This window comes from Cyprinus carpio, chromosome A1 (assembly GCF_018340385.1).
Source record: "Cyprinus carpio isolate SPL01 chromosome A1, ASM1834038v1, whole genome shotgun sequence".
In the NCBI taxonomy this organism is placed as follows: Eukaryota; Metazoa; Chordata; class Actinopteri; order Cypriniformes; family Cyprinidae; genus Cyprinus; species Cyprinus carpio.
In genome coordinates this window covers 36,401,741-36,412,213 of record NC_056572.1, presented here as the reverse complement: position 1 = coordinate 36,412,213, position 10,473 = coordinate 36,401,741, and positions in this window count along the sequence as shown.

Sequence of the window (10,473 nt, the reverse complement as noted above, 5' to 3'; positions counted from 1 at the left end):
TTCTGGCAACCACAGCTGCCAAAATTATTTTGTAAAAACTACAGACTTTTTTTTACAGTGTACCAATGGGAAACCGTTCTCTGAGTTCAAGCACCGTATGCCATTTTCAGATGTGGATGAAATCTTGTATGGATGAAATGGTCAGACCGAGTTTAATTGCTTTCCAGTATCCTGAGGTGAGAAAAATATACACTTAAATACCAATATTAGCAATATTATTGTGTTTTGATATTTTAATGATGCTTCTTTATTGACCTTGTGAGGGAAACGTCTCAGGTTATGAATGTAACCATGGTTCCCTGAGTAGGGAACGAGACACTATGTCCTCTAGGGGTAGCTATAGGGAACACCTCGCCGTGACCCGTGTCTGAAGCATACATTGAAAAAACACCAACGAGTTGGCCGGCTACAGCCTCCGACGTCACTACTGGAGCGACTATAAATAAGTGCCAGGAGAATATGTAATTCACTTCTTCGTCTGAAGCTTGCATTCGAAGCATGGCAGGAAGCTAGAGGACGCAGTGTCTCGTTCCCTACTCAGGAAACCATTGTTACATTCGTAACCTGAGACGTTCCCTTTCAAGGGAACATCGAACTGCGTCCTCTAGGGTTTGCTATGGGGAACAATATACCCACGCTGCCATGCTAAGGGGAGTGCAGGCCAGAATCATGGCAAACACTAAGTACCAACTCTACCAATTCCATGGGAGTTGCCCCTGGGACGTTTAGATGGCTGTCCATGACACTATCCCTTACGGCCTAAGCTACATACCCAGTTATTTGTTAGGGTCTAGGCCCGGGGTAGAGCTAAAGGCTTTGAATCAGGAAGGATTCTTTTAAAGGGGTACGGCTAAGAACCCAGTATTTATACAAGGTGTTGCCTGTCACACAGGGGCTACTGCTTGCTCTCACATAAGCTTGCTGAGGTCGCTGTCTAAACAGATCTCCAGTAGCAACACCCTTTTTAGATAGGTGTCCGAGGATACATGAATGGAGTGGCGCCCAAGATGAAACGGGGCTTTTACTAACTCAAGAAAGGGCACGAAGCAACCGCGCGAAGCCCTCACTATATAGGATTTTAGAAAGAACGCAGGGCACTAGCATGCGAACTTACCACAGTGTGGATTTCAGAAAGTGCACAAAGACTTCTCGTGCACACTTACCATAACATGAATTTTCAAATACTTTTCTAAGGAGGGGCTATCGTGGCACTCTGATCGAGCAGCTCATAGATGGAATGGTGCATCTCAAACAATATGTTTGAGAGTCATCAACTCAATCTGTGGAAATAATGTTGGAGCGCTCTGGGGAAAAAACAGAGAACTCAGTCTCATATGAGAGGAGAACTCCAGATTCAGAGTAGCGCACTCATAGGCGACTCTTCCTGGAAAAGGGGAGCTCTGATAAACTACCACGAGAATCGCCCATATAGCCCCTCACGTTGAGGGAAGCGGGAACAAAAAGGGAATGAAGCTGAGCGCGTAACCTTTATTGTACAGGATTTCAGAAAAGTCTTGGATGCACACTTACCACTTATGTGGATTTTAGAAAGTGCACAGAGCTTAGCGTGTGTACTTAAGGTTCCTAAGCATCATAGAGAGGCGAACCACACGGGGAGGAAAGCTCAAATTTCGCAAAACCTATGGCGAAGGGGAACATCCACCTGAGGCAGTATATTACAGGAAGGCTTCGGTAACTACCACCCTTCTACTTTCCCGCTGGATGCGACACAAAAACTACGCAGGCCAGGGAGGCCCCTCAGGGTGACCTGGCTGGACATCCATGAAATTCCCTGCAGTGCTGTGCCAGGTCTGATGATCAGCGAGGCTCCTGCAGAAGCCTGTGATAGACACATAACCACCAGCAATTTAATACACATAAACATATACAGAAAGGGTTACATAGTCACCCAGCCTCCTGCACTGGAGCCCTGCTCAAGGGGCGCCTCCTTTTACAGTCTGGATCATCAGTAAGGTGGTTGCTATGAACATAGAACCAGCCAAAAACATCATAGGTCCAGCCTAGGAGAATGTTTTATTCGAGAATTTTCCACTAACCTTGATCAGGTGGAGAGCTGGTGGTTACAGGGGAATTAGGCAGGGGAGGATAAAAGCAGAAGTTAAAAACCACCCAAAGGATTGTGAGTAGCTACCTAGTGTATCGCTCCACGTTCGGACGAGAACGCTGGTCTCGTCTGTAATCACATCCCTCAGGTCTGCTTATCTCCTCGTTGACCCACGATTTCCTCTTACCCCTGCCCGCCGGATTCCTCAGATCGAGATGGGCCAGGACCCCTATGTGGTTCAGCTCGGACCTGGAACCTCGTGGTCGTGGAATTAAGGATTTAAAGGCAGCTGAGCGCGCCCTGAACTTTGCCTCCCTGAACTTCTTGACCAACGTTCTCGACGGAGGGGTACCGAAAAGTTTGGAAGCGATGAGACCGGAGCATCGAGAAGAAAGCCCCTTTCTTTCCTCCACGATGTATGCCAGATTCACCCACAGCTGTCTCTCCGTTACCACCATGCGCCGCCATTTGACCTCCCCATGGCAGAGGCGGCCTGCTGGTAGCACGGAGAGAGGAGAGAGAGAGAGGGTCTGTGGTGCGGTGCAGCTCGGCTACCTGGTCAGCTGAAAGGCCCTCGCTTTTATCCAGGTCCTTCAGCAGATCAGCCTGATAAGCCTGCAATGCCATTGTGTGCACTTGCCTGTGGGCATTGAAGCCACAGCCTGACCTGCTGCTGCATATTGCTTGCCATTTAAGCGGGATGTATCCTGTAGGGGCTTAGATGGCAAAACAGGGAGATTTAAGAGAGGATGTTTCCCCCACAGAGAGATAGCTAACCAGCGTCTCTTCTACAGGGGGCATCCTCTCATAGCCGTTTTTCGCACATCCCCTCAATGTTGGCATAACTCATATGCTGAAACCGATGGATGCTAGAAGAAAATGGCCACTTCATCCAATCTTTTTTCGACTTCTGTGTTGTGTAATTCAAGCAAGAATGGAAGGCTCACCTGGGCTGGAGGGCTATGTTCAGACAAATAACGCTCGTCGAGGCGACCTCGCAGCGTCACTTTGCTGGCACGCTTCCATGGCAAGTCCAACTTTGCCATGGTGCCCATGGTCACAGGGTGAGCACCCCCTGCTGGCCTCACTAACACCTCTTCCAACAGCAACCCTAGTTTTCCCAGGAGGTCTCCCATCCAGGTACTGACCAGGCTCAGCCCTGCTTAGCTTCAATGGGCAACCAGTCTTGGGCTGCAGGGTGATATGGCTGTGGCCATAGTGACCCCTAGAGGACGCAGTACTACGAAGTTCCCTTGAAAGGGAACTGATGTATATTACAGCCATATAAGAGCATTATATACAGACTGAACCATGTGCAATACAATAAATATAAGACACTGGAAGGTAAAGATGCAATTTAACAATAAAAGGTACATTGTTTAAACAATATACAATAAAAGTACCAAATATATATATACTATACTATGTACTATAAGTGTGTCCCATCAGGAAATGAAAAAAGTTTCTACACACACATGTGGACTTTATGCTCAATTGAACACTTGGACCAAATACAGGAAATACGTCAAAACAAGTAGTCAAGTGGTCAAGTACAAAGACTGCAATTGAGAGTATTTGGACAGGGGGAACCACTGTTCTAGTGATTCTGAAGATCTTGATTAGCTGCTTCAGGTGTGTCGTTTAATTAGGGTTGGACCTAACTCTGATCTCCAGGAACAGGTTTGGACACCCTGTTCCAAAAAAAAAAAAAAAAAAAAAAAAAAAAAAAAATACTGTGCAAAATACTGTGGTTTGCTAATTTTGATTTTCATTCATTTTATAAGGCTTTCTTATGTGCTTTGATAAATGTTTCTGTTTTATACACAACGTTTTAAATAAATGTTATCATAAAAAAACACACTCATCAAATCAATTAAACTTTCAGTATTGTTAAAATCAGTTTTGTTTTTGTTTTTTTTTAAATATCCAATACAATTAACTGAATAGTTTAAGAAAGAAAGACTAAAAGGTTGCGGTATGTTATAAATGTTGTTAATTACCTTGACCCACAATCAGAAAGTCCCATACAAAAGCATCATTGATGGTGGATTACGGTCTGGAAAAGTCATCATCATTGAAGGAGTCATCAATCCTGATGGGTTTGACAACAACATATGAACACACCTTCTGTTTGAAATAATCTCTTTGAATCATGACCACTTCCATCTGATCAGAAAAACTCTAAAAGATGTAATTTCCCTCGCCCTTTTCCAGAAATGGAGATTTTTCTACGACACAAACTGGAATTGGATTTTACTACAGTCCTCATTTTGATGAGAATGTGGTTGTGTGCAACAGTTATGAGGATGGGACATGGGGCGAAGAGGAAATTTATGAGCTCATCCCAATTGAAATAGGACAAACCGCTGCATCCTACATCAGCTGCAATGATAAAATAATACTTAATTAATTAATAATTAATAAAACACAGGCTGTTCTGCAATTGATGTGTCCCAACCTATCTGTGTTAATAATTTTAGTAAAATATGCCTACAAACACAGTTTCTTAGATTATAAGCAAAATAGCGCAAGTGAGAAACAACAGAGATGTGACACATTTAAAAAAAAAAAAATGTCCAGAAAATGTATTCTGGATCTAATCGATCAAAATTACAAGTCAATTAGTGTAGACTGCTATATTATATACACCAATATTATCATATTATTGCCAGTATATTATGTTGTTGTTTTTCCTGATTATAATGTTGTATATATATATATATATATATATATATATATATATCTATAATATATATATATATATATATATGTGTGTGTGTGTGTGTGTGTGTGTGTGTGTGTGTGTGTACAAAGTGGTAATATTTAACTGAGACAATGTGCACAAGTGTAGATTCATATTGACCATATTTTATGTAAAGTTAACTATCTCACAAATAAATGCTGAATGAAGTGGTTTTACACCAGATTGTAGTTTGGTCAGTGTTAAAATAAGATCAAGAACTAGTTGATTTTATTTTATTTATTTATTTATTTTTAAGTAATTGTACTGTTACCAAATAAGATAATTTTTAAAGATTTATTAACTGTTGACACAGTAATGTAGAAGAAAGGTATAGTCATAAATGTGTGTACACTATATGATTGATTTGCTCATCGTATTACTTTATTACTAGCCCGATCATTGTCTACTGACATTATGTGTGTAGGTCTTTGACTTGTGTTTCCTCAAAGTTTACCTAATTTGTTTGGATTTTAGTTTCAGATTGATTCTAGCTCCGTGTTTAATCTGACTGCAATTTCAAGTGATCATTACATTTAGATCTAAATAAGAACTAACAGAAAACACTGATCATGAATTAATTTAGATATTTGATTATTTTGGACATCCCAGAGATCATGGATCCCATAATCACAAATTCACAGTCTAATCTTAATCAAAGGTTGCAAGGTTAACGTAAACTTTCAGCTGGTCGCCTTCTGTTTGCTTGCAACAAAAAGTGTAGTTAATGTCACTTCAATACAACTTGCTAAGTCAGTGATAGACAGAAATCAAAAGATCTCTGATGAAGTGCCTGGTGTTGTATTTATAATTTACAATGGATTTTGATGTATTTACCCCTGTTTTTTTTCTTGATTGAAAATTTTTCTAGACTATACTGAGCCGTTCCTCTGGGAGACCGCTACATAAGCTACAGTATTTTATAAAGGAACTGCATTTTTTAATGTCTATTAAAATGGAAATTTGTGCTCTCTAGCATGCTACATTAAATTGTATTTAAAATTCCATACAATTTAATCAAAATGTATTTATTAAATTTATTCTATTCCTTATTTTTTACTCAACCAATAATATAGTATTTTAGGGTGACCAAAATGTGCCATTTTCCCAGGTCACATCCTGGCCAGGATTTCTATATATGCCTAAAATATCCAGGTTTTGGCTTTGTTCGCGCTGCACAGACCAGTTGTTTTATGATTAAGTACAGTGAGAGCTCTAGAGAGCAGACAGCTTCTTGTGCTTTTGAATCGCTCTCAAGGTACTTTGATGTCATACACCGATGCGGTCTGCTCAGTGCTGCTTCAAGTCCAACACTAATATTTTACACGTATTTGCATCACTTTGACCGTTTCTCTGTAGATCCCACCTTCTCACGCACCACGAATGGTCAATTACTTAAAATTTCTGCATGTTTCTGGTCAAACAATCATTAACTTCATTAAGTATGAAAACAGGAAACCAAAGCAAAAACCTGGATATTTTAGGCAATATAGAAACCCTGGCCAGGACGTGTCCTGGGAAAATGGCACGTTTGGTCACCCTAAAGTATTTATTCTTATTTACTTCAAAAATAACATCATTGAAAATTACGAATAAAAATGAAACAATATAGCAAAAACTTGTTAAACTGGTCTGAGACTAAAATAAATTCCTTTATTACCATACATGAAACCAAATATAGATTATAGAGTTAAGAACAGCCTAGATTTAGAAAGAACATCCTTCAGAAGCAGCAGGGTGTATGTATTTGCTAATGCTTATACAGTAGGGTGGGACTTCTACAAAATACTAACCAGCTTTTGCATGAAAAGCCTGTGCTTTTGACTTTCCATTGAGGACTTTCACAAACATGCCCAAAATGTATTTATTTATTTATTTGTCTTATATTTTAGATCTTTTTCAGTTTAAAATCACATCATTGACCACATAGTTTCACATTGTAAAATACCTACAATCAAATGACAAAATGAACTGAAGGAGAAGCAAAAGTTCAGTAATTATTTCATTTCACTTTTATACTGTATGACTTCATGTAAAAGCTACATGAGCAGCAGCACCAACAATAATAATGCTAATATTTTACGTGTATCAAACAGATCACAATGACTGGAAAAGAAAGAAAAAAAAAAATTTCTTACAAATAAATTTTAGTACTAATATATTTTTCCACTTAATCATAAGAGGACAGAATTAAGTAAGTCCACTGGCAGACAAGACTATCTATCTATTCATCTGTCTATCCGTCTGTCTTTTCGTTTACAGTGTCACATGTGAATATTGTGCTGTGGGGTCTGACTGGAGCATGACAGAGTGCTTCAGGAAACACCATCATAGGTGGAGACAGAAAAACATTTGAGGAAGGCTACTCTTTTGAAATTTAAAACCAAAATTTGCACACCGGCACATACAGAAGTGAACAGACGAAGAATCACTGTGATCGACTCTCTGATACAAGAGTGAAGATTACAGATGTTCAGACTAAAATAGAGCAGATATTTGATTGTGCACATGATGGTGTTGATGTGTTTCTACTGGTGATCAGACTGGGTGATTACAACGATGAAATGGATCCATGATAATCCAGGAGCAAAGATCTTTAAACACACAATAGTGCTCTTTACTCATGAAGATGAGTTACAGGGAGCCAGTAGAAGATTTTCTGGGAGAATGTCAAACTCTGCGGTCACTAGTTGATCAGTGTTCAGGAGGATTTCATGTTTTTAATAACAAAGAAGAAGATCAATCTCAAGTCACTGGGACTTCTGGACAAGATAAACAGACTGAGGATGAAGAATGTGTGCAGGAGATACAATGAGCAGGACTATAAGGAGACTCAGGATAAAATCCTACTCAAAATATGTTACTGTAGTAAAAATAGGAGGAGTAGGTATATTACTTTTTTTGTATTGGAAAAAGATTTTCTGAGTACCTGAACTTTTAATCGGTATCATATAAAGATAAAATGCAATTACAAAAGTCTATCCCATGGTAGCTATATTCTATAAAATCTGTGTAATCTATGTAAAAAAAAAAAAAAAAAATGTGATGTAATGAGAAATGGGGGAATTATATTTAAATTTGATCTTTTTTTATATATATTATTAAATTGGGGCTATTTCAGCTTTCATTGAGGACTACATCTCTACATTATATATATATATATGCAAATATAGTGTATGACTACATGTCGGCTACATTTATATGCACTGTAAAAAAAAGTCTGTAGTTTTTACAAAATAATTTTGGCAGCTGTGGTTGCCAGAATACTTTTGTAAAAAATACAGAAAAACTGTAAACACAATTACGGCCAAAAACTGTAAATTTTACAGTATAAAACTGTTATTTACAAACAAGAAAAATTTTAATGTAAACCAGTAAATTCAACAACGCACACTGCTATTAAAATCTGTTTTGTACCTTTAACATACTGACAACCACCATAATAATGCAGGTGGTAAAAAGAGAAAGCCACATGAAGAATCGAAGTTCATCACAAGTAGCTTCGCCACAAGCAGAAGTTTATATTAATATATAGAAGGTGCACAAAGTCATTCATGCAAACACAAAACACCATCATGGTGACACACGATACTTAAACAATTCAATAAACTTTCATTAAACAGCAGAAGATGTAACATAAAGCCCAAATGTACAACTGATAACAAAAAACTATTAAAAAACATGATTATTTAAAAACCAAAAATACTTTCAAATGTGGAGCGTCACACAGGGAATTCTGGGAATATCAGTTTACAGTTTTTGACTGTAAATTATACATTGATTTGTTCTTTTTTATTTCTAAAAACTGTAAAATTAACAGCATTTTACTGTAAAATTACATGAAATGTCTGGTTAGATCTTTTACAGTTTTTCCCTGTATATAGTACAGGAACTTACTGTTAACCTATTAACACTTTTTTTTGTAGCGTTTTTACAAAAATTGTACAGTTAAAATGACACTTATTTTCTTATTACAGTATGTATTCATTTTGCAGAAATTTTGGGAAGACATAACAGGAATGAAATACTCCAAACAAATTATTCATAACAAGCAGACAACATTATAAAAATGCACAGAGTACTACACTGTTTGGAAACCTATAATTGACCTACATCACCATCTATAATTCTCAAAAAAGAGCTTCAGTCTGGCAGAAATCAAGTAAATCTGGTTAGTAATGAGTCAAGCTGTTCAGTTTGTTTTGTTCAACAGGTTTAATGTGTGCTGAAGGGCGGAGGACAGAAACATCTGATATTCAGCAGCTTTGTGTTTCATTTCACTCTGACTGAGATTATGGCTCAGGCATATAAACTTTTACTAAAGAGATTTAGCTTAATGTATTTTGACTTAATGTCAGTTAATAATGAAGTAAAGACATGAATCATGTAAACGAATAAAAGAGGCTGTCGTTTCAGGTAGTACAAGCAAGTGCATATGCACTTAAAACGTGTCTTAATATTTATTTACTCGTCAGTTAGCATCAGAACATTAGAGAAAAAATGACATTTTTTTCACACCTTCACAATCAGTGTTGGGCAGTGGCGCATTACTTAGTAACGCGTTACTGTAATTTTATTACTTTTTTAGTAACGGGGTAATTAAACGTGTTATAATTTTCAAAAAAGTGTATAGTTACAAGCCGAGGTCTCTATACATTACTGCCGCGTTACATTGCTGACAGAATGCAGTGTTTTATAATCTATAGATTGTAAAAAGGATGTAGCACACGCACTGTCCAGTCCAGTGCCAGTCTATTAGAGACCTGCTGCCGCGAGACCCGAGTCCGACGCAACAGAGCGCAGCGCGCGGGACAAGACTTGATAGGCTAGTGCAGAGACTCGTGTGTGTGCGGTGTGCGGGAGAATAAAATGATCCACGCGACTCCCGCAAAATAGAAATATCTAAACATAAAATATCTAAAACAAATAAGTTGTTATTCATATATTGCACACAAAAGCAACATGAACTAATATATAAATATAAACGATTAACAGGTGCAAGTGTATGCAGAGTTTCTATTTAGGCTCTAACACCTGTTTGCAGCGTTGAGCAATGCAGTGCTGACATTTGCGTGCTCACGACCCTCTTATAACACACGAATTGTAGACATTATGAAATATTCATTATGCATACATTTTTTTGTGTGTGTGTGTTGTTATAACTGAAATTTGTGGATTTGGGATTTCATAAATTTCATGGAGAAAAAAGTAAGGTAACTAGTAGGCTAATACTAATAAGGCTACTTTTGAAATAAAGTACCCTAATCAGAAACAGTAACGTGATTACTTTTAAAAGGAGTAGTATTTTGATTACATCTTCAGAGGAACTTGCCCAACACTGTTCACAATTGCTCCAATGATGTCAGCGTTGTTGTACTGCCCACAGCGTCACAGTCCAAACTTTCGTTTCCTAAAAAGAGAAACGCAGAGAGAGAGACAGAATGTACAGAGGAAAAAGCATGGAAGACAAATTTAGCGGAACATTTGCAAGTAATCAGCCAGGTCAGTCAAAAGTTATATACCCTAATTAAAATTAAATGCCAAAACGAAGCATGTTTGTTTTATGAAAGAGTAATTAACGACGGGCCATGACGACGAGAAGCCTTAGCCTACACTTCGGGTTTATTTATTTATTTTAATTATCGCGCCTATAGCCTCCTATCACCTT